Source organism: Chanodichthys erythropterus, chromosome 14 (genome assembly GCF_024489055.1).
Source record: "Chanodichthys erythropterus isolate Z2021 chromosome 14, ASM2448905v1, whole genome shotgun sequence".
Classification (NCBI taxonomy): Eukaryota; Metazoa; Chordata; class Actinopteri; order Cypriniformes; family Xenocyprididae; genus Chanodichthys; species Chanodichthys erythropterus.
In genome coordinates, this window is record NC_090234.1 from 40,014,570 (window position 1) to 40,034,563 (window position 19,994).

At 35.5% G+C, this 19,994-nt stretch overlaps 1 protein-coding gene across 1 annotated transcript in view; it reads left to right on the top strand.

The window, feature by feature from the left end:
* Positions 1-14,349: 14,349 nt before the first annotated feature.
* The window catches only part of nck2a (NCK adaptor protein 2a), a 75,416-nt gene continuing 69,771 nt past the window's right edge, over positions 14,350-19,994 (top strand). Inside the window, exon 1 of the mRNA XM_067410394.1 lies at positions 14,350-14,520. The gene's annotated coding sequence lies outside the window, so the exon portion shown is untranslated. The remainder of the gene's footprint in view (positions 14,521-19,994) is intronic.

Genomic DNA, 19,994 nt, shown 5'->3' on the forward strand with positions numbered 1-19,994 from the left:
ATCTCAGTTTTGCCAAATTATGAGATTGACTACTGTCAGAAATTTGTTGGTAAATGGTCCTTTAGTCCTAAGTGTTGTTGTGTGTTTTTTTTTTTTTTTTTTACAAAACTTATTTCCATTTTACAAAAGTAATGAGTTACTTCAGGCTGTGTTTTACAAAATTAAATGGTTTCCTGGATGTGATTTTTCTTTCCTGTGTGGACTTCCTGTTGAAACCGGAATTCAGGAATGAAGATGGGTAAAAGACGACAATTCTGTCAACCCACCACTCAGCCAGGCTGCCACTAATACAAACAATTTTTATAAAAATTTACATGTACTTTTGATATTCAAGTAGTTTTAAAACTACCACCACTATACTCTAAAAAAATGTTGGGTTAAAAACAACCCACATTGGGTTGAAAATGGACAAACTCAGCAACTGAGTTGTTTAAACCCAGCGGTTGGGTTAAATGTTTGCCCAACCTGCTGGGTAGTTTTATTTAACTCAACCATAGTTTAAAAAATGACTGTATTGCTTGCTTAAAATGAACCCAACGTATGTTAGAAATGAGCACTTATTAATATGTTTAATTAATATAAACAATAGTTGGGCTAAATCAAACTGCCCAGCACATTGCGGGCAAACATTTAACCCAACTGCTGGGTTTGTCCATTTTCAACCCAACTTGGGTTGTTTTTAACCCAGCATTTTTTTTTTTTTTAGCCACTTTAAAACATCTACTTAAGTATTTTTCTATTGAGCTCCTTTACCTTTACATGAGTCAGTTTCCATAAAGGTATTTTACTTAAGTATGACAATTGGATACTTTGTAATACGCATGTCTCTTTTTTTTATTTTGTAAGAACACTGTACAAAATAATAGAGTCTGCTGTCCTGACCCATTCAGAGCTTAGTTTGTACTGAAATTAAATTTTGGAGGTGCTGTTCTTTATCAGCCTAATGTTATAAACTGTACTGTAAAATCATCAGCATCACTAACCTTAAAGTTTATAGGTCATGACTCATATTTGATTTTATTTCAGTAATTGAATGAATTAAATTTGCATATAGCCTTTGCTGTTATTGCTGCAGACAATGTAGCTCTGATCTTAGTGGGTTTTCAAAAGGGCGCTCGATTCATAAGTTTGTAAAATTCAGTTCAAATTGCGTGACCATGCAGAAGCTCATGTTTCTTCACTCTGACGAAAGTAAAATCTGGATTCCCTTGGCCATGCATTGTGCCCAGGCCTCTAAAGCCCAGTGGATATTTGCTGCATGTTTGTGCTGCCTGGTATCCTAGCAGAGATGGTTATTTTAGGGAGTAGGCTTTAGGATACACTGATTTCACTCCAGGCTCTCCTCCAGGGTTCTGTAGTTCACTTCATCCATGGAAATGTCCAGGATGTTTTTGTGTCAAATGAACAATGACCTTGAGATTATTTTAAGATTCAACCAAAAAACTTAGCCATAAATTAGCAACAAATGGCCAGCTATGATGCTGTCGTAAAAAAGCAGCATATCTAGGCATTAGACAGACTTTAAGGTTTTTGGAACAAAGCTGTCTTCTTTCATCCAGTCCTACCGGAGCGATTTGATCTTCTTTATTAATAGTGCAGGGGGGTTAGTCTGTCTCTCTAGTGTTTATCTAGCACTGCTGAGGTGGAGACAGCTGGGGCTGAGCATTTAAACACAAAGGGGCCTGGACCATGGACAAGGATCCCCGCAAAACCCTCCACTATGATTAGAGACTGAGGGGGAAAAGCCAACTGCTCCAGATATCAAAAGAGTTCATTGCTCTGTCGTTCCTGTCAAACTCACCCACCAGTTCTATCATTAAAACTAGCGGCTGCTGGACGGAATTCAGAAATGCTGACTTTGTGGAACAAGCTTTTATATAATCACTCATAGTCTCTGCTGATGCAATGATTTGGAAAATTATTTACTCATCATATGCATGTACATGTAAGAAGCTGTCTTTCACAAAATACTTAGTTCACAATGCTGATAAAACATTGATTTTTTTGGACTTTATGGCACTCGATTATTATTATTATTCTAAAAATGTGTATTTATTTTAAACAACTGTTAGAGATGACTGTAAATATAATTTTAAGAAGCTGCTGTGCTATTAAAACATTGATTTTAGTACTTTATTGGTACTTATTATTATTATTAGTAGTAGTAGTAGTAGCAGTAGCAGTATTATATAAATTTTAATTTATTAAATTATTTTTAAAAAATCCTCCATTAGAGAAGATCCTCATACCATTTTACATTTTTGGAATTACTTTGGAATAAGCTCTAATTCTGGAGATGTATTTAGGCAGACATAATTATCCCTTGTCATCATCTTGACTTGTATGTTTTGAAAATGCATCATTCATCATATCAACATCATCAGTACCAACGTCATCATCATTACTGTCTGTTACACAATACGAAACCACTGCCTATACGCACGACCCACATGGAGTATCAGTATCAGTGTAATAGACCAGTGTCTAACTACCATTGCACAGCCCATACATACTTTGACAAACCTTGAGGGAATAATGATGATATTTTTATTTTCATTATTTTCAATATGTGACAAAATGTATACAAATAATGCATAGCGTGCACTTGTTTGAAAAAGCTTCACAGTAAATGTGCATGTTTGGACTTCCAGATGCTACGCTCTAATGTATAGATTGACTGAGTACTGATCTCATACTTCAATCTCACAGAAGTCTGTGGATGGAGATTACCATATTTGTCATAGCATCTGCTCTCACAATTTTAATTACTTTATTCAATGAATACTGAATTAACACTTTTTTTTCTATTTTACAGAAGAGCTTGCAGAAAGATTATGGCTATTCAGTTAATTTGTCCAGTAATACTTTACAATAAGGTCTTATTTGATAATATTAGTTAATGCAGTAACTAACAAGAATGATCAATACAATTACAGCCTTTATTAGCCTTTGTTAAAGGTGCCCTAGAATTAAAAATTGAATTTACCTCATAGTTAAATAACAAGAGTTCAGTACATGGAAAAGACATACAGTGAGTCTCATTGTTTCCTTCTTCTTATATAAATCTCATTTGTTTAAAAGACCTCCAAAGAACAGGCGAATCTCAACATAACACTGACTGTTACGTAACAGTCGGGGAGTACGCCCCAATATTTGCATATGCCAGCCCATGTTCAATGCATTATTCAAGGGCAGCCAGTATTAACGTCTGGATCTGTGCACAGCTGAATCATTAGACTAGGTAAGCAAGCAAGAACAATAGCGAAAAATGGCAGATGGAGCGATAATAACTGACATGATCCATGATATCATGATATTTTTAGTGATATTTGTGAATTGTCTTTCTAAATGTTTAACAGCTTATGTACTGTTAAATGTTGTTAAAGTTACCATCATTTCTTACTGTATTCACGGAGACAAGAGCCGACACTATTTTCATTTTTAAACACTTGCAGTCTGTACAATTCATAAACACAACTTCATTCTTTATAAATCTCTCCAACAGTGTAGCATTAGCCATTAGCCTCGGAGCAAAACCTCAAATTCATTCAGAATCAAATGTAACATCCAAATAAATACAATACTCACATAATCCGATGCATACAAGATAAATTTGAGGGTTATATTAGCTGTGTGAACTTTGTTTATGTTGTTTAAGGCAAGCGCGAGCTCCAGGGGTGGAGAGCGCAAGCATTTAAAGGGGGCGCAGCATGAATCGGCGCATTTCTAATTATGTCCCAAAATAGGCAGTTAAAAAAATTAATAAAAAAAAAACTATGGGGTACTTTGAGCTGAAACTTCACAGACACATTCAGGGGACACCTTAGACTTATATTACATCTTGTAAAAAAAAAAACGTTCAATGGCACCTTTAATGTTAGTTAATAAAAATGGCCATGTCCATTTTAGTCCACAGTGCATTTATTATTTTACCAATGTTTTTCTTTTAAAAATGTTTTAGTACATGCTAAAATTAGGCCTATCATTAACTAAGATTAATAAATGTTGTAGAAGAATTGTTCATTGTTAATGTTAACTAATGTAGTTAACTTGTGTTAAAGTGTCACAATTTTTCCAAATGAACAAAACAAAGCTACCATTAAAGGGGCTATTTGTAAGAATTGTATGTATTAATTGCTTTTTTTGCAAATGTGAACAGCTTGTAACGAAACCTTCCCCGACTTCCTGTCTATGAAAGCCTGTGTAGACTTAATTTTATGTGAAGAAGGATGTTTTTGCCAGGAAAATCAAATCTTCATCTATCAGCACCAGTTCCATTTTTTTCCGTAAGTAGAATAGGGAAGGCGTAGGACATACAGCGTAAGCTTTTTGAAGAATACGAAAGTGCAGTTTTGGCGGAACCACTTGGAAGGCGATCATTTGTTTATATAAAGCATATACATTTAAATTTTTTGGAAAATGACCGATCGTTTCGCTAGATAAGACCCTTATTCCTTGTCTGGTATCGTTTAAAGCCCTTTGAAGCTGCACTGAAATTGTAATTTTGACCTTCAACTGTTTGGAGGCCATTGAAGTCCACTATAAGGAGAATAATCCTGGAATGTTTTCATCAAAAACCTAAATTTCTTTTCGACTGAAGAAAGAAGGACATGAACATCTTGGATGACATGGGGGTGAGTAAATTACCAGGAAAATTTAATTTGAAAGTGAACTAATCCTTTAAAGGGTTAGTTCACCCAAAAATGAAATTTCTATCATAAATTACTCACCCTCATGTCGTTCCACACCCGTAAGACCTTCATTCATCTTCTGAACACAAATCAAGATACCACACTCAAGGTCCAGAAAAGTAGTAAAGACAGTTAAAATAGTCCATGCGACTACAGTGGTTCAACCTTAATGTTACAAAGCAACAAGAATGCTTTTTGTGCGCAAAAACAAAACAAAAATTACTACTTTATTCAACAATTTTTCCTCTTTCCTGTCAGTCTCCTACGCAGTTGGCACAGTGAAGGCAGTGCAGAGCTTCCGTGTTTACGTCTGAACGCCAGCTCAGTATTGGCTGAGGCTGATCACATGAGCTGCATGCGCATGATGCTGACGTAGAAGCTGGCCAAAAAAAATGTCATTACTTTTAAAAGTAACTTTCCCCAACACTGGTTGCATCCACTCAAATGTATTTAGCATTAAATTATTTTTAATCTTATAGCCCTCTATTTAATATTATTTCATAATTAATTGTACAGTTAACTTATTTGTCATGTTTTTTGCACAGATACTTTTACTACAGTAATTATGCATCAGCTACAATAGTTCACTAGTTCAATAGTGTTTTTTTTTTTTTTTTTTTTTGTACAGTGTTAACAAAGTGACTGCCATGGAGACAGACATTCACTTCACTTCTCCTTGTCTGGGCTTTGTTGAACAACCCCATTCAGCTGTCTCCAAGGGTGCAAAGTGTCCCTGTTTTTAATTTTCCCTTTACCCATAAATGCAGCATTCTTCCATGTGAAAGTAGAAAGAAACAGGTGAATCCTAGCCGAAAAGAGAAAAACATGACTGGTAGTTTAAACAACTCTCTTAAGAAATATGTGACTGACACCATCCTGTCAGTTCTTACAGACAATGTGGAGAGAAAATCAGGTACATGAATCATGAATGGTGTGCTGGTGATTAAAGGATAACAATATGGTGCTCTGTCTTTATGAATCCTTGTGATTCTCTTTTACAATTTAAGAACAATTTAAGGCTTTCAAAGAGGTATATTAATGCAATAGCTGTTTAAATGATATTAAAGTTCACAAGAATAGACATTGGCTGAGGTCCATCCAGGGAAAAAACAACTTTGGGATGAAAATTGACTTTGGCCAGACAATCAGCTCAAAAGAACAGCAAGCAGCAGGTTTTGGGCAGTATAACTGATGGTTTTACCTATTGCGGCATTCAGTAGACCAAAATACAAATAAATAACAAACCCGATTCCAAAAAAGTTGGGACACTGTACAAATTGTGAATAAAAAAGGAATGCAATAATTTACAAATCTCATAAACTTATATTTTATTCACAATAGAATATAGATAACATATCAAATGTTGAAAGTAAGACATTTTGAAATGTCATGCCAAATATTGGCTCATTTTGGATTTCAGGAGAGCTACACATTCCAATAAAGTAGCAATAAGAGGCCGGAAAAGTTAAGTGTACATATAAGGAACAGCTGGATGACCAATTTCAACTTATGTTAATTTCAACATGAATGGGTATAAAACGAGCCTCTCAGAGTGGCAGTGTCTCTCAGAAGTAAAGATGGGCAGAAGATCACCAATTCCCCCAATGCTGCGGTGAAAAATAGTGGAGCAATATCAGAAAGGAGTTTCTCAGAGAAAAATTGCAAAGAGTTTGGAGTAATCATCATCTACAGTGCATAATATCATCCAAAGATTCAGAGAATCTGGAACAATCTCTGTGCGTAAGGGTCAAGGCCGGAAAACCATACTGGATGCCCGTGATCTTCGGGCCCTTAGACGGCACTGCATCACATACAGGAATGCTACTCTACTGGAAATCACAACATGGGCTCAGGAATACTTTCAGATAACATTGTCGTGAACACAATCCACCGTGCCATTCGCCGTTGCCGGCTAAAACTCTATAGGTCAAAAAACAAGCCACATCTAAACATGATCCAGAAGCGCAGGTGTTTTTCTCTGGGCCAAGGCTCATTTAAAATGGACTGTGGCAAAGTGGAAAACTGTTCTGTGGACAGACGAATCAAAATTTGAAGGTTTTTTTTGGAAAACTGGGACGCCATGTCATCCGGACTAAAGAGGACAAGGACAACCCAAGTTGTTATCAGCGCTCAGTTCAGAAGCCTGCATCTCTGATGGTATGGGGTTGCATGAGTGCGTGTGGCATGGGCAGCTTACACATCTGGAAAGGCACCGTCAATGCTGAAAGGTATATCCAAGTTCTAGAACAACATATGCTCCCATCCAGACATCGTCTCTTTCATTTTCCAACATGACAATGCCAGACCACATACTGCATCAATTACAACATCATGGCTGCGTAGAAGAAGGATCTGGGAACTGAAATGGTCAGCCTGCAGTCCAGATCTTTCACCCATAGAAAACATTTGGCGCATCATAAAGAGGAAGATGTGACAAAGAAGACCTAAGATAGTTGAGCAACTAGAAGCCTGTATTAGACAAGAATGGGACAACATTCCTATTCCTAAACTTCAGCAACTTGTCTCCTCAGTCCCCAGACGTTTGCAGACTGTTATAAACAGAAGATGTGATGCCACACAGTGGTAAACATGGCCTTGTCCCAACTTTTTTGAGAGGTGTTGATGCCATGAAATTTTAAATCAACTTATTTTTCCCTTAAAAAACATATTTTCTCATTTTAAACATTTGATTTGTCATCTATGTTGTATTCTGAATAAAATATTGAAATCTTCCACATCATTGCATTCTGTTTTTATTCACAATTTGTACAGTGTCCCAACTTTTTTGGAATCGGGTTTGTAAATAAAATACTGACATTCAAAATCATTTTTAATTATCAGAATGTGCCACAGTCAGTAGCATTACTGTTCAAGGGTTGTTGTTGTTGTTGTTTTCAAGAGTCCAGAGGCTGGACAAGGAAAGTACCTAAATGATTCCTATCAATAATTTGACACTGGCATTACCCCAGGTAAACAAGAAGCATATGTGAGTTCATGAATTAAAAACACTGGCATTCCTGAATTAATTTTTTGGTCTTTAATTCTTCATCATTATGTTCTAAAACACATAATTTAATTCTATGGCTTTGTCCAAATTGGAGAGGAACACAGTCTTTGTCAGCTGTTACAGTCAAGGCTGGTTTTGTTTCAGTCAGTCTAGCTCCAGTCTATTTATAAGACTACAGCACAGCTTAACCAAATCTCACACAACAAAGACACATTATCTGCCATTATGCAAATAAAATAAAGCACATATTTCCCCCTTCAAAGAGGAGGTTAAATTTAGTTGTGTCTGTGGTCACAACTAAAAGCTCCCTCTGTTGGTGCAATTGCATGCTGCAATACCATCATGAATCACTTAGGGGCGCTAAAACATTAAAAAAAAATCGCCCATGTCACGTCAACAGAGGGGTACGTTGATATTATAATCGATATGTTTCAGTGAGTCTAAAATCTAATCTCTAGTTTTATTCTCCACAATGATATTTGTCTTGTTGACTTCTCAGTTAATGTTGACTGGACACCAATCTCCCTTAATATTCTCCCCAATTCCCATAATCCCCTGCTGCCTGAGAGCAGCTTTTTGCACACCGAGTTCGTGACTAATGGAAACAGTCGTTACGATGAAAATGAATTTTGTGTGGATGCAGAGCAAGTGTATCTAATCCTGTCACCTTTCCTTTCCATGAACAGGGATGCATTTTGTAGAAAGACCTACACTTAAGCATATAAACTGCTTAAACAGTCATTATACCACCTGTAGATGTTAACAAACAAAAGTAGCATTTAAATTGAAGTTCATTCAAAACAATTAACCGTGACTGCATTTAATGGGTCTTAATTGTGAGAAATGCCCTCTTTCCAAATCCGCAAATGATCCCATTAATCAGTTTACTTTGTCACTTGAATTACTTTGCTTCTGCACAGCCCAATAATTCATCACACAGAGAAAACACTGGATAATTGACCTCAATTACTTTGTTGTCTTCCCATTAGAGGAACGACAACATCCAAACCACTTCTATTATTGAAATTGATTTTCTATTTGAGGTCGAGCCATTGTCATTCTTTGTTGGTAAACTTATGCTGTTACACTATCATTAAATGGCCATCAAACAGACTTGAAAACACTGCAGAGCCTATATATATATATATATATATATATATATATATATATATATATATATATATATATATATATATATATATATATATATATATATATATATATATACTTCATAGCAGTAAATGTTACTGTAGTAAGATTGTAAGCAGAATTGATCATGCATGCTGTGACTGTTACATGACAGGGCCTTCATTATCTTTTTTCTTAGCAGTTTCAGTAAAATCGAGTAGTTATTACATTCAGCTTGCCATCAGTGTTCTTAGGGGGCTCACCAATGTTTGCTGAAACAGCACATACAGTAACCTGTTTATGCAGGCTAGTTTAATAAATACGATGCGCAAGGCTGTAGTAGCTCAGATGCAGCTGTGGCCTGCTGATGAAACACTGTAATATTCATAGCCTGTTGTCAGAATGGAATATTAGCTCACTACTTACTGATTACTGCACATACACTGCATACTGCATACTATTTCCTTTTTAAAATAGTTAGTAGGTATACAGCAATAATTGTTTAAAAAAGGCAACATGGCCTCACATGATTTGTGAGTTGTGTTGGATGCAGGTGAAATGGGCAGGAATAAAGATCTGAGCAACTTTGACAAGGGTCAAATTGTTATGGCAAGGTGACTGGGTCAGAGTATCTCTGAAATGTCAAGGCTTCTGGGTTGCTCCTGGTCAGCAGTGGGGAGAATTTACAAAACACAAACCGGTGACAGGGTGTTGGGTGCCCAAGGCTCATTAATGCATGAGAGCAAGGAAGGCTATCCCGTCGGGTACGAGCCAACAGAAGGTCTATTGTGGCACAAGTCACACAAAATTTTAATGGTAATGGGAGGAATGTGTCTCAACACAGTGCGTCACACTCTGCCACCTATAGGGCTGCGTAGCCGCAGACCAATCGGAGTGCTTGTGATGACCCCTGTCCACCGTCGAAAGCGTCAACAATGGGTACGTGAGTATCAGAACTGGACCTGAGGAAGAAGGTCGCCTGTTCTAATGAGTCACGTTTTCTTTTACATAACATGGACAACCAAGGAAGTGACAGCACCAGGATACACTGTGGGACAATGACAAGCCGGTGGAGGGAGTGTGATGCAATGTTCTGCTGGTAAACTCTCTGGCCATTCATGTGGACATCCATTTGTCAAGTGCCACATACCTGATGAAGAGTTCAAGGTGTTGCCCTGGTCTCCAAATTCCTCAGATCTCAGGCCAATTGCTGGATCCACCTCACAACCTACAGGACTTGAAGGATCTGCTGCTAACGTCTTGGTGCCAGATACCACAGGACATCTTCAGGGGTCTTGCAGAGTCCATGCCATGTGTGTGTGTATATATACAGCTGCAAGAAAAAGTATGTGAACCACTTGCAGAATCTGTGAAAATGTGAATAATTTTAACAAAATAAGAGAGATCATACAAAATGCATGTTATTTTTTATTTAGTACTGAAATGAGTAAGATATTTTACATAAAAGATGTTTATAGTTGACAAGAAAAAAAAAAATAGCAGAATTTATTCAAATATTTGGGGCGTTCAAAAGTATGTGAACCATTGATTCTTAATACTGTGGTTACCTGATGATCTACGACTGTTTTTATGTTTTGTGATGGTTGTTCATGAGTCTCTTGTTTGTTCTGAGCAGTTAAACTGAGCTCTGTTCTTCAGAAAAATCCTCCTGCAGATTCTTCAGTTTTCAAGCATTTCTTTCATATTTGAACCCTTTCCAGCAGTGACTGAATGATTTTGAGATCCGTCTTTTCACTCTGAGGACAATTAAGGGACTCAAACACCACTATTAAAAAAGGTTCAAACATTCACTGATGCTCAAGAAGAAAAAATGATGCATTAAGAACCAGGAGGTGAAAACTTTTGAACAAGATGAAGATGTACAAATTTGTCTTATTTTGTTTAAATATCTATTTTTTTTTATTTTTTTTTCATTTAGTACTGCCAATCGGAAGCTACTCACAGAAGATGCTCACATGTTTCCCAGAGACAAATTAAGTACAATTTACCTTGATCTTCAAATTCAAAATGCATCATGTTTCCTTCTGGAGCATCAGTGAATGTTTGAACCTTTTTTAATAGTTGTGTTTGAGTCCCTCAGTTGGTTCAAATGGTTCAAATACTTTTAATAAATTTTATATATATATATATATTTTTTTTTATTGTTGACTATTTATAAACATCTTTTATGTAAAATATTTTACTCGGGACAGTACTAAATAAAAAAATAACATGCATTTTGTATGATCTCTCTTATTTTGTTAAAATGATTCACATTTTCACAGATTCTGCAAGTGGTTCACATATTCTTGCAACTGTATACACACACACACACACACACACACACTAAAATGTAAGATTTATATTTGAATTGCATAACATTTCTGGCCATTTGAATTACACAGTTTTAACATAAAGTTTTAAGGGTTTTTTGAGTTTAAGGGTGGGTTAAGTGTAAGGGAAGGTCAACTATATAATTATAGATGTAATTTCAGAAATTAATTACAGCTGTAATTACATGCAGGTAATTTTTTAAATAAGTACAATGTAAAAACATGCATGTAAACAATAAGTGAATTGTACCAAATGATTAATTTAAATGTTAGTAGACAGTAGTTAAAGACACCTAATATAAAGTGAGACCAACAAACTAACAAACTTAATTTGATGCATATTTGTCAGTCATACATAAATAAAACAGGTAAGAAACAAATAAGATTTAATAAGAATGTTCCAGACACAAATGCCTTTCTCCATGTTTTCAGTCTGTAACATGCAGAGGATCACAAGGAATGTTCTTCAAACACAGGATTAGGCATGATTCCTGAATGCACAACACAGCAGACTAGCTCAGCTCACGGGGATACAGAGACACAGATGCTGTATAAATACATTAGTTTAGATAATCATATCGTGTTTTGTAGACATATCCAGTGATTTGTCCATGTTGGCATCTACTTAATTTGACTCGATTCCACTAAGTGGCAGGTAATTTTGCATAAGTGATTCATTTGTGAGTGACTCAAGTGACTCAAGCTGACATTGTGTGTTGCTGGATATTACATTACTAGTTTCAGGTAGTTCCCTAAACTGCCCATCCTTTGCACAGTTTATATTATTAAGCATCATTAATCTTAAATTTTCACAATGAACACTTGTTTTATACATGATTTAATCAAACTAAAGGAAAGAAGCATGATTAAACTACCACAGTACTCTGTAGATAACTACTCTGATGAAACACTCATTGCATTGCAATCACTTATTGAGCCAATAAAACACCATTCTCCAGCCTGAGAGAAACTCTCATCAAAATCCAATAAATATGTGTTTTTCCCCATCTCCTGAAACTATAAAAATCTCTGTGGTGAATCAGACTTACTCATTCTTTCATGTGACAACGAGGGGATGACATTTTACTACAGTGTAGTCTGCAGTTCCCGTCAGGTTTTGGCAGCAGATATGATAGTTCTAGTAAGTAAAAATGTTCAGTGCAATGATACAGTGCTGAAAACATTTACAGCGTTCACTAAAAGCTTTAAGGGAAATAGTAGAATGAATGTCAATGTCAAATTTTGTATCATGAAGGACTTGTAAAGCCTGTGAAACATCCAAGTATCCTTTTCTCTGTTTTGGTAGAGTACATGCTTTATAGTATATATTATATTTTTATTTTTTATTTATTTTCTTTTTTAGATTATTAAAATGTTCTTTCACACAGAAAAAAAAAGTTTTGGTTCTTCTATGGCTATCACTATGGCATCATATATATATATAAACATTTAATGTGTAAAATTGTACAAAATATTTGTGTACAATATTTTTTTCAGGATTATTTGATGAATAGAAAGTTCAAAAGAACAGTGTTTATCTGAAATCTAATCTTTTGTAACATTATAAATGTCTTTACTGCCACTTTTGATTGATTTAATGCATCCTTGCTGAATAAACGTATTCATTTCTTTAATTTCTTTTCAAAAAAATAAAAATTCTTACTGACCCCAAACTTTTGAACGGTAGTGTATAATGCTACAGAAGCTTTGTATTTCAGATCAATGCTGTTCTTTTGAACTTTCTATTCATCAAGGAATCCTGAAAAAAAAGTACACAACTGTTTTCAATATTGAAAATAATCATAAATGTTTATTGAGCAGCAAATCAGCATATTAGAATGATTTCTGAAGGATCATGTGACACTGAAGACTGGAGTAATGATGCTGAAAATTCAGCTTTGCATCACAGGAATAAATTACTTTGTCAAATATATTTAAATAGTACACAGTTATTTTAAATTGTAATAATATTTCACAATATTACTGTTTTTATTGTATTTTTAATTAAATAAATGTAGCCTTGGTGAGCAGACGAAACTTATTTTAAAAACATTAAAAATCTTAGTGGTTCCAAACTTTTGGACTGTACTGTATATATATATTAGAAATACACCGATACTAAATTTCTCCACCGATAGCTGATTATTCACAGTGATATCTACCAATATACCGATACCAATAGTTTGCTGGTTCCACCTTTTATACTTTATTTTAAAATAATGATTTTTTTATTATAATTAATAATTAATCATTATATTTTTAAGTATTATATTTTGAAAGAAATGCAAATAAAAACTTTATTCTCTCCATTTCATCAACTTTTGATGAGTAACTGCTATCAGTTATGAACATAAACACATTACTTAAATTAATATTAACACACTAACTAAATTCTGAAGATTAAATTAATATTTCTTAACTTTCTGAATGTTATTAATTCATATAATTACTATTATTATTGGACTTCAAACTGGTTTCTTAGCATTTTCTTTACACAAAGCCCAAATTCAGTGCAGTTTCCTGCCCTCTATTGATTAACAGGATATATAGGCCTTGACTATTGGTTGTTTTTAAAATATCAGCCATTAGTCGATATTGCATGAAAATGCTTTTATTGGCCGATATATATATATATATATATATATATATATATATATATATATATATATATATATATATATATATATATATATATATATTCAGGATCAGGGAAATATACATATAAAATGTACAGGGAAACTATAAAAATAACTAGGGGGACCCCTTTTGCATTTGTTTTTGGAGAGCCCCTAAATAATTTATTTATTATGTAGTTAAGATAGTGCAAGTCATACCACCTGATAATTTAAACCTTCAACTATATTACTGATACTTTTAATTTATTGTAAAATATAATTGTACGTTTAGTTGGCCCATGCATCTTTCACTTTCAATTCAAATGTATTGCAATGTATTACATGAGGGCACTGCTTTCATATCAACTTCCACAGGCTTCTAAACTTTCCCATACTTCATTATTGTTTGATATAGGCTACTGTAAAGTGTTTCAATATTCGAGCAGCCCCTCCATCACCACCACCACCATCATCATCAGCAGCAGCACCCCCAGAGCTCTCGCGCCTCCCTCCTCGCTCGCGCTGTGCCATGGCAGCAGTGACGTCACCCGAGCATTGACTCGCGCTGGCTGAGAGCGAGAGGTTGAACAGACCGAGGGTTAGAGAGAGCAGCAGCCTGGGCCCACGGACAAAAACTCGCCGAAACGGATTTACATTCGCCACGTATCGTCCTACCAAACCAAGTCTGCAAACAGAGCGTGTTTTCTGCTTGTCCTAAAGCCCGATCTGTCAGGAGTTACTGCAAGGTAAGAAGAAGAACACACTAAAATGTCAACTAGAGTAATAAAGGCTCGCTTAAAGTTGCCTTGGTGTGCTTTCCTGGCAAAAACTGTGACCAGTAACGCGTCTATATGAATATTGCGTCTATATCGAGAGGAACAGTGTATATGTTGCAGTGCAAAATGAGAAAGAAACAGGAGCACTTTGAGTGATTGTCTTTCTCGCGCTCGTCTTTTGTCTCTACCAGCTCTGTTGCCACAATAGAGAACCCAACCGCCTCCTTAAAGTTGCTGGATTTGACACATCGTGTAAGAGTGAGGATCATCTGTTGATTGATAGTAGCTACAGTTTAAATGTCGCCTTTGGTTAATGTTTGTTTTGAGGCGTCATATTAGAGAAAGAATGAAATGATGGCTGGCTGCTGGGAATGTCCATTGTCATTCTCTACATGTTGTGTGCACGCGCCATGGAGTCATTCCACATTGTAAAACAACAGCTTTCCCTGACTCATATGTCCAGTGCCTTAAGGGACAATTATCTATATCGTTGTTTATTGTTTATATGTACATGTAATTCACTGAGGCGAAAGTGCTTTGAATGAATTAGCATGGCAAGAAGCGCTTCTTTGGAAGTGAATGAAACTTGGATCTTGATGCGATGTGTGATTGGATTCAATGGTATTTAATCCTCGTGATCTGTTTTAATAGCTCAAACATACTTAACATTTACTTCATGACTTTTTTTCCCAATCTCATGGGAACTGTAAACAAAAATTCAAACATTAAACATCCTAAATGAAAAAAAAAAGTTGACATTATTTCTGTTTAGGGTCCAAATCCATTGAAATTGTATACGATATGAAACTGACCCAAAACAGAAACAGTATTTATGAATTTAATAACAGTCACATTTCTGCTTTTGGACATATAGGCTAGCAAATGGGGTTAAAGTTCAGTAATAGCTGGGTTTTGATTATACAGCGAAGTACACACAGTCAGTCTCGGCATCGCTTAAAAAACTATAATGGCAAACGAAAATGCGTACTTAGTTGATTTTACGACACAGTTAAAGATTGTTTGAAAATGTTGGCCCCAGAGAAAGATTTAGTTAATTTAATACACTGTCTGGTTGCTGGAGTTAGTTTAAAATTGTTTCTTTGCATAAAGTAAACATGAAGCATCATGTGATTTACAGATGTTTCGGATTTTCTACATTTATGGTAAGGTTCTTGACACCGTATCCCTTTCCATCTCCCTTTCACAGACTGTCGGTACTTGCATACTTCCCAGCATTATGATAATTGAATTTTACACCAGGATTTCTCCTGCTCGGCTTACATGGTGTAAGTGGCTCAAATACTGGACTACTTTGAAGACAATAATCCTATTTTTATAGTTTCTCAAGAAGAAACATCCTTAGAGGATTGAAAAAGCTGCTTATACTTGTGTGATATTCCCATCACCTTCACAAAATACCAAAACCATCTGTGTTTCAACATATGTAGGATTTCTTGTCTGAGTTATATCGATTTGAATGCATGATATGAAGATTTTCGGTTTCAACCGGTTTGAAGTTTCACTCTGATCACACCTACTACTGACGTTTCTTTCACGAGTCGTGATCTGTAGTGTGTTGCCTTGCAGTGACAGGTATGTGGAATCTTAGGCATGACGACTGAATGCGGTAACAGCTCTGGTTGTGTTTTCTATTACAAAACTCATGTTAGTGTCACGTAGTGTCTTGTCATTGCGCAATGAAAGACAACATAATAGAGCTTACGTAATGCACCAGGCAAATTCTGTCATAATTAGGATCCTAAAGGCAAGGAAAACCCAAAAATGTTTATAAAATGATTTGAATGTAAAAGGCTTGGGAATTCATTGCTTATATAGTTTGGGAACTTTTCTATTTAAAATTTAAATACAACGCTGTCATCACGGTGTTCTCTTTCTTTTATCTCTGTGACCAAAGGGGGGGATCTGAATCTGTCTTTTAGTGCTGAAACGGTCTAAAAATATCCCAAGCTCTCTTTTTACTGATCTCATTTACAAATGTGCTGTTTTCTGGACCGAGGCTCTGGAATGTGCTGTGCACACGGTACTCTGTCAGTACCAGCCACCAGTCTCCAAACAAAAGACTGTTCAGTCAAAGCGTTTCCCTCCATCTGAGCTTTGCCATGCTTTTAGTGTAAGTTGTGATGTGTATGTCCACCACAGTCTCCAAATTATGGAGTCCACCATCATTTCTGCTGTTTTTTTTTTTTGCCTCTTATTAAGTTACAGTCTGTTAATGCAAGAGATAATAAATCTATTAGTGCTGTCAGCCCTTGTTCAGATATGCTGTACGTGTGATTTGCAGATGAATCAGTCAATTAGAGACATGTTTGGTTTTGGAGTTCCAGACATGATTTGTTTGAAATTATAGTTTGCGCTTGTTGGTAATTGCGTCCGGCTTAGAAATCTTGCAAGGCAAGTGTTTTCTGCGTCTTTCAGCTGGCTTACGCCAACATCTCTGCAACTGGCTCCCTCAGAACTTTGACCTAAATGTACTTTAACTTTCTATAAAAGGCTGTAATTATAGTGTTTATGGATTTGGCCGAGTCTTGCAAGTATTCGGTGTAGCCACGGATAGTTTGTGGTGTAGTATTCTGTAAATGTATTGATTTATCACATACTGGTGGTTAAGGCTACCCGTTTTCCCTTGCTGGGTGGATGTCCGCTAAAATGTTGTCAGTTTGTATAGTAAATGTTCATGTTTTTGTGAAATTACCCTATTTTAAACCCGCCATCTAAAGCTGTGGAATGGATCTGGATGGTATGAATAAAAACCCCCATGTGTCATTGTCTCAGATCCATAAATTTAGGTTGTGTTGGGAGGGAAAGGCTCACATCTGTAACATCACGTCACAGCAGAGTTTGTGGTTTGGAGCTGGAAATTGCTTTTTTGTGACGTGCCGTTCTACAGCAAATTTTAATCTTTCCCAAAATAAGAGCCTTCATAAAAGAGAGAGAAGGCCCAGATTGCCGGCCCTAGAGACAGACTTCCCATCTCTAATAGAGCGCACAGATGACGGTTAAAGGTCAGGCTGGAGTTTTGTTATTTTTACCATAATCATTTGTAATCTCAAGCGGCCATTATGCATGCAGCTGATTTAGCAATGATGGAACTGAATTGGTTGGCGTGTCTCTGGTAAGAAAGAGGATTTATTCTGTGCATCACACACTGGTCCTACAATGTGTCGCTCCTCTGGTTGAATGGGATTAAAGGGCTGTTTATGATTTTTTTTTTCTTTAGCACTGTTTTTTTATAGGTCATATGTGGAGGCTAAAGAGATTTGACTGTGAAAACGATCATACACCACTATTCCAGAGACTGTTCCTCTAAATCGGCAAAAAAAAATCCTTTTTTTTTTTTCCCCCTCATGGAATATTCAGTGCATGCAAAGCCACTATGAAAGATGACAGCGTATGAAGATCTAATCTAGTGATCTCACAGGGAAACATAACTATTATACGGAGTGGTGTTTTCGTATGAATTTGTACAATGTGAATCGTACAAAAACAAGATATTAAGGAAAAAACATAAAGATCCACCCCTAAACATAACCATCACTGAGTCATAAGCGAATTTCATGAGTAAGATTGTACAAATTAATATGAATTAGCCACCAATTCTCCAAAATGTAAAATAGTCATGAATTTCCATTAGATTGTGTTGGATGATTTTACAGCATTTAAACTGTGTTTGCTGGTGTGTATCTTTGACAAAAGTCTCATAAAAGACAAAGGTGATTGCTCATCTTTTAGCTTTGTTTTCCATGCATACTTAGTTTGTGTGGGTTGCATTCTGGGTGTTCAGTGCTGTTGCGGTGGCATCTATTTAGACAGGGCAATTTATTTAACAAGGGCATTGTTTGGTTAATTGTGTTTTCATTAAGGGAACGATGTTTGTTGACCATGGGGAATGTTCTCATGAGTAACTATTAGCAGTTAAGGAGATTTTACTGAGGAGCTGTACATTGTGTGAAAACTCACTGGAAAATTGAACTAGACTTTGTCCTTTGGCTGAACTTCTTCCTTTCACAAGCTTTCCAGGGACTATCTCAGACTTGTATAGCGGCATAGAGCATCTTTCTCTTTGTGGCTTTGTTCTGTCTTTGCTGGATTACAGTCCTGGCTGCTTCTTCCATCTATCCTCTTATCACTTTTTTTTATTTTTTTTTTTTTATGTCAGACTTCCTCTATCCAGAATTATGACTTGCCAGCATTAATTTTGCCAGTCGCGCTTTTGTTTGAATTAGGGCTGCACGATATATCATTTTAGCATCTATATCGTGATGTGCAATGTCAAGTATAGAGATTTTAGTTGATCGGCCGACACCACGGTTCGAAATGCACATGATTCACGGATTAATTGCGAAGTTTATCTTTTGAATGTTTTTTTAGGTCTTGTCATGGCCGTCTTGCCAAGTATCATCGTAAACGTAGTTGTTTATGGCTTACGTGAATGTAAACAATAGAGAAAGAAAAGGGATGTGTTTCATTATTTTGGATCAGTGCATTAGCTCTTAAAGTGACAGCAGCCTAATATACCTGCTGCTGTCTGTGTCATTAATGTTTATCAAACAACAAAATACAAAGAGAAATGCTTTTTTTTTTTTTTTTTTTAGCTTAAACAAAGATGAATTATATTTAATTTATACAGTGAAGACTATGCAGTGTTATTTTACATCTGATTATTCCATTTCTATTCCTGAATACTGTTAGACTTAACTGAAAAACATAAAGCACTGTTGACTGTGCTTGTAATTTGTTTATTTTCTATGAAGATTGACTCCCCTACAAAATCACCCCAATCATTCTAGAAAGATTAATTCTATCTTAATAGAGCTATTATTAATCCATTATATATTAATATATATCGCAGCAAAACAAAATATCGCAATGCAGTTTTTTTCCCCAGTATCCTTGCAGCCCTAGTTTTAATGTTTATTAATTATTAATAATTATTAATCTTAAGAAGTGTTTTGGCAGGTTGCACCATTTGACATTCCAAACTGAATTAACCTTGCCATAACCTTTGATATTTTAAGTGACTATGATATTTTTAAATAACTTACTGACCTTGACACACAGTCAGGGTCTATGATATAATTTCCTGTAATTTTTTGCATGTTGGTTGCACCACATGACTTTGATTTGACAGACAAAAGTTTTGAAGTAGTAGTATATTTGTAGTATAAAACTTTGTAGTATATTTAAGTAATAATAAAGTATAATGCCAGACTACTGAATTACTATTTTTGTTTTTATTTATTTTTTTCTTCATTGTGTTATCAGGAGAGTTGTTTAACCCTGACATAATTGACATTATGTCCCCCGAAAAAAATAAAATAAAAATAAAAAATAAATATTTATTTTTTAAAATTAAAAACATACACATTATAGAATAGGTATTCAAATAATTTTAATAAATAAATTAATAGAATTTCATTAATTTT